Here is a 6,147-nt window from a genome sequence, read left to right on the forward strand (position 1 = left end):
ATGTATAAACCAAGCAAATGCATGATTGGTTATTTGAGTTGGTGTGCAACCCCTTTAAGACATCACCCGCTGTTAATCGGGTATGGTCCTATCTGCGCCTCCAACATACTTAGTTGTTCACACAATCTGAAGGGGGTTGATGGTGATTTCTTTGCATTTTTCCTGCTAAACGTTCAGATCTTTCAAGAATCTGGCATCATCTAATTAAATTAGTTCACTGACTCAGCATCATTGAACTACCCAATTAAATTATATCACAATCTGGATTTGATTCAATTATTTTTACTCTTATTCGAGAGAATTGAGGTTTATATTTCGTCGACTTTTCCTATCTTTAAGAAACAAATTCATATATGTGATTATATTACTTATTATGTGTAAAAAAATTCAAATATATATTTTATCTTTTTGTGATTTTTGGGAGGAAAGTGAAACTTGAAATTCTATTTTAAAAATGAGATGTAATTACTATATATATTGAAGCATACTTCAACCATAGGTTTACTTACTGGATTTGAGGTACTAATACTAAATTTGAACTTTAGTGATTCTTCTCATGTTTTATTTGTTTTCTAAACAAAAAAGAAACATTAGATTTTGAATTTCGCCCATCAGACGGATTAAAGAAAATCTTTGCAGGGCCCACCATGGAGTTGCTTCAAAAGCAGCACTACTTTATAGCTTGTTAATTAGTTATTCTTGTCTTATAAGACAACAAAATTCAAAAGAATTACATGTCCAAATAATTGGTTTCGAATCGTAATGTATGTTTTGACTTAATTACTAATATTGAAGGTCCGAGTTCTAGTAGAAATAGCTTAAATTCATGCAGCCAGTTGGAATTAGCATAGTGGTTCGCATATGGGTCTGTTTATTCACTATAGTTGGTGTTAAGAGATACCTAACAATTAATTTACTCCCAAAAAAAAAAAACGTTGTAAATCGATTCTGCTTAACAAGAAAATGAGCTTTAATTTGTTAATCATATTCCCATTATTGTCTTCATCCATATATATAAAAATCATTAAAAGTATTGCCTGAAGTAATAATAATAATAATATTTCCAAACTAAGATGAACAATTTTAGAGTATGGGCTAGTACTAGTCACGTTTTCTCAACACTTTCAAATGCATGTACCTAATTCTGATCCTATGGCCCAAAAGTGTTTTTTCTAGCATTTTTCGCAAATGTGAATGGCAAGAAAAAGAACTAAAAGGAGATAGATGGCGAAGGCCTAGGAAATGGACAAAACAATGGGTTTCTAGAAAATCTCATTTGTTGCACTTGTTCTCTGTCTCATTTCGTAGTGCTATCAATATCAGCAATGACTTAAATTTCAAAGCAAAACCTAATAAAAAAACTTGCTTTGTTTTCTTATGTCACTACTGGTCTAAAATGAAACAGACGTTGCTGCGTGAAGCATGCTATAGCATTTCTTTCTTTCTTTTTTTCTTTTTTTCTTTTTTTTTTTTGGTCTTCTCTTGGCGCCAACGGCCATGTGGCTTGGGAAATTTCCATTCCAGCTACCCCGCCCAATAAATACTCACTCCCTTAAGTAAGAAATTGTGAAAATGTTTATTTAAGAGCCATGGCCTCAAGTCTTTAAGTTTGCTATCCTAGCCTTCCCTTTGTGATAACATAGTTTTGCTGTTGCTTTTATTGTTGTCCTTATTTAAAATCAACACCAAAATTAATTGATTTTATATTTAATGGCATAATCTTGAAGATACAGAGTTGTATTTGTCATGATATGAACTGTGGAAATCATGCTGGGGATAAGGTGGGAAGACTTTTTTTTTTTTTCACAATCTTCTAAAGCAGTGTTCTACTCCTCATCCCTTGCGTGTGTGTACATGGGCATGAAAAGTTCGGTTTCAGTTATGGTTTCTCTATGATATATATCCTTTTTTTCTTTTTTCTTTTTTGAGAAGATATATCTTTTTGCATTATTGGTCTTCACCCCTTTTCCTTTTCACATTTCTTTTCTTTTTTTAATTTAATTAATTTGACAACAAGTAATAAATATAGCTACTATTATTACAACATGAGGCACCAAAAGCCAAAATCCTTTTTTTGTCCCAAGTCAACCCATCTTATCGCTTGAACCGAAACCCAAATGGCGTATATTTAGATATGTTTGAATATGAACTATATGATGAGGTTTTTGTTTTCTTTTTTGTTATTGCTTTTCTTTTAGTACTATTTGTTTTAATATTATTTAATTATCCCACATGATAATTAGCATAAACAGCCTACATGGAGAGTACAATGAAGGGAAATATCGAGTATGTATTCAATGAACTAATTTAATTTACCATTGACTAACTGTTTTTTTTTTTTTGTCACACTACATAATGCAATGGGGAGAGTTTTCCACAACGGAAAATTGACTTACACTTTTGAATAACAAGACACAGTCACTACAAGTAATTAGGGAAGTAGTGACATGAAGGACCGTCATTCCAAAGAGAAATGATGGACCAATACTAACCATAAAATTGAAAGCAATTCAACCGGAAACAATCTCATCCCTGTTCTCTCTCTCTCGTCTTATTCTTTTGAAAACCAGATCTCTATCGAGAATCAACAATGCTTACCTTGATCTTTGTATAAAAACTTTACATATTTGATGCTGCGGAAATGTACAATATTATAAAAAAGAAAATTTGTTATCAATGGACATTTTACAAAATAATTGGAAGAATATGGCAAATCCATGCTACGGCAATGAATGCTCCAAATTGGGTCCCTAATCCCTCTCTGGAATGAACTTTACAATATGTCGGTGAGAGCTTCTTTAGTTTATATGCTCCATGAAAAATTGTTTGATAAATTCACATTACTATAAAGTTATTCTATTTTTTTTCTTTCAAAAATATCCACTAAAAAAGTTTTTCTTTTAACTTTTTTTTTTTTTGAAAAAGGCAACTCGATTGCTGCAGAAGTTAGTATGATTTGAGTTCACATTGCGGTTTTACATGGGGTTTTCAAAAGTTTCCTTCTTTTACTTAGTACACATGTGAGTCGCAAGACTGCAAGGCCATTGACTTGCATGGACAACGATATTTGATCAATTCTTGAAAATGGATGAACAATTATCAGCAAACAAATCTATTGTTGTTCACTCCAAAGGAGAAAAAAAAATCTATTGTTGTTGCTGAAATACTCCATACTTTGATATGGTGATAAATAAAGTTGATCGAATGCAAATTGAGGTCAATTAAAATGTTTAAAAGTAATAAAAGACGAAATGAGTAGTTTATGATCAAATATTCCGAAAGTGAGGCATAATAAGGTATTTCGGGTACCAAAGAGACAAGATAAAATTTTTAAAATAAAATAATATTTTATTAATGAAATAATATTAAAATATTAATATTTAGTCGGATATCGAAATTAGTCAAGAAGAAGGATCATATGGTTGATCCAAGTGGGGGAGAAGATGACAAGCCCAACTTTATAAAAAAATATTTGTCATGACATACATGTGATGGATAGCATGTTTGCATGCTAAGAGAGTCCCGAAAAATTTACAAAAGTCGGTATTGTACCTAGACGTACAACAAAGTTGATTTAAGCTTCGAACTAGATCAAATAGAGAATTTACGATGAAATTAAAAATTTTAAAGTCCCAAAATGGTTTAATATGGTGATTCGGAGTTCGATGATCAATTTGGAGTCAAACCGAAATTTTCGCTATCTAGGGGCAAAATGGTCATTTGCCACCTAGAGACAAAATGAGAATTTTAGAAAAGATTTTTTTGGCCCCATTTGACTTATTGGAGTATAATTTGACTTATTGGAGTAAGATTTGAGGTTTAGAAGTGAAAATTTTAATTTCGGTATAATTCGGAGTAAAATGGTAAAATAGTAATTTTGCCACCCCAGGGGCAAAATTGTAATTTTCCACCACCAGAATATTTTTCCAGCACATGGTCTTCCTTTATCCTCATTTTGACCATTGACTAATTGTGTGGTGGAGATAAAAAAGATTAAAATTTTAAAATTTTAAAAACGGGCCAATGACATGATGCCACGTGTCATGTCTTTCTTAATTTATTATTTTCCTTTTTAAAAGGCACAAAATCAGCCCATCTTCCACCCCATGGCCGGCCAAACCAGCAAGAAGAGAGAGAAAATAAAAACAAAACCCTAGAGAGAGAAAATCAAAGAAAAAGTATGAATTTTCAAGGAAATTAAGTGAAAAATGTGAGATTTTTTCTATTAAGCTTGAGTTTTCTTATTCCCAAGCATTTCTCTTTTATTTTCCATGATTAAATTACATGTTTTCATGATGAATTCAATTCTGAAAAAATGGGTTAGGAGAGAGAAACTTATTAGATTAATTTGATTTTAAGTTATGTTAGTGTTTTAAGTTAGTTTAGCATATTTAGAAACAAAACAACAAGAAAAGAACTTATTTTCTCCCACAATCATTAATGGCCGAATTTACCATGTGTTGAGTGAGGATAAATTTGATTTTCATTCTAGGAGAATTGGTTAAGAAATGATGAATTATGAGCCTAGAAAAATAATGGGAATTTTCAGAGCAAAAATACGATTTTTTACCCACTAGGGGTATTTTCGTAATTTGCTACCAAGACTGATAAATTGAATCTCATTCACAGTCATTGAGGTAATTTAGTTATAATTGGAGTGTAGAAAGTGAGAAGAATTGATTTGGAGTTAAATTGGAGATAATAGGCCGAATTACGTTAGCACCGCATTTAAGCGGTAGTCGGATAAGTTGTATATCATATCATGCATATATACCGAGCCTGAATTGATTTTATAATGGTCAAGCATTGATGTGGTGAATTATGTATTGTACATTATGGATAGGTGGTGAGCAAAGTACACTGGTAAAAGTACAGAAATTGTGCTTGGAGACTGGATTAGGAGTACATCGACTCCTAGAATTGTGAGTGAACTTATTATCTTCTTAATTATCTAGAGTAGTTTTATACAACTGTGTAATTTTATGAAAAATGGGTTTAAATGGTAAATTGCTATGTTTTAAGAGAAATTGTGATTTTATAAAATGATTTTATAAATTTTCTGGAAAATCGAATATTGGTTTTGAAAATAGAGTAATTGGAGACTGCCTGCTTGTGTTGCAAATTTATGATTTTGAATTGAATGGCTTATGACAATAAATGAGCATGAATGGCTAAACTGATTTTGGTGTTAGAATTATTTATACTGTGTACTCAGCCTTAATAGGCTAGGTTGCGATAAATTGCCATGCCATGCTAGAATGAATTTTATTGATTGGTGGATTATATGTTAATTATTTACTGCAGAGGGGGTTCCGTGGACCAGCCTATTAGAGGGGCACGGTAAACTCTATTATATTATTACCTCGAACGGAGAGGCACGTAGGGTATCTCCTGGGGTAAAGCTTAGGGTTCACTTCACGCCAAACCACCACGTGAAGGGAACTCAGCCAACGCCAAAGAACGGCTGTATTTTTCTCAAACTAAAAATATATTTTAAGTGTATACAAAATTTTAACAGCCTTGGCGGACTCGATTGGATGCCCTGCGCAAGGTATCACCGAGTATGAGTTTTGGCACGAGCCAAAGTTTTAAGAAATTCATAAGCCAAGTTGATTACTCGATTTATATGGATTGATTTTATTTGGTTGAAATGAGTTGAAAGGTAATGAAATTACAATATGATGATTTATTTTAATTGTCTCCATTGACTCGACTTTAGATAGTTTCGATGGTATCTGTTTACTCACTAGGATTTTATAATCTCACCACCCTCATTTCCTCACATTTCAGGCTCAGAAAATTTCATAGTTAGCTGACTTTGACAAGGACTTTCATTTGGACTCGAATCGGTAAAAGCTGTAGGTTTCCAACTTTCGATGCATTTTGGTTAGATGTGGGCCCACGTGTCACTGTAAAAGAAATTTTATGCTTTGGTTATTTGTTTTATAGTATATATGAATATAATTAACTTTTACGCTATAAGAATTATGTACCGATAGTTTTATGAAAATTATTTTATAATAAAATAATTTATTTTATTGAATATTTTTATTATATTCAAATGGTCAAATTTTCACTTCAAATGAACGTTTTAGATACTTAATTTGTTTTTAAATCATTAAATATATATTTTCTGCTTACCTACTA

The sequence above is a fragment of the Theobroma cacao genome, chromosome 3 (genome assembly GCF_000208745.1).
Source record: "Theobroma cacao cultivar B97-61/B2 chromosome 3, Criollo_cocoa_genome_V2, whole genome shotgun sequence".
Lineage (NCBI taxonomy): Eukaryota > Viridiplantae > Streptophyta > Magnoliopsida > Malvales > Malvaceae > Theobroma > Theobroma cacao.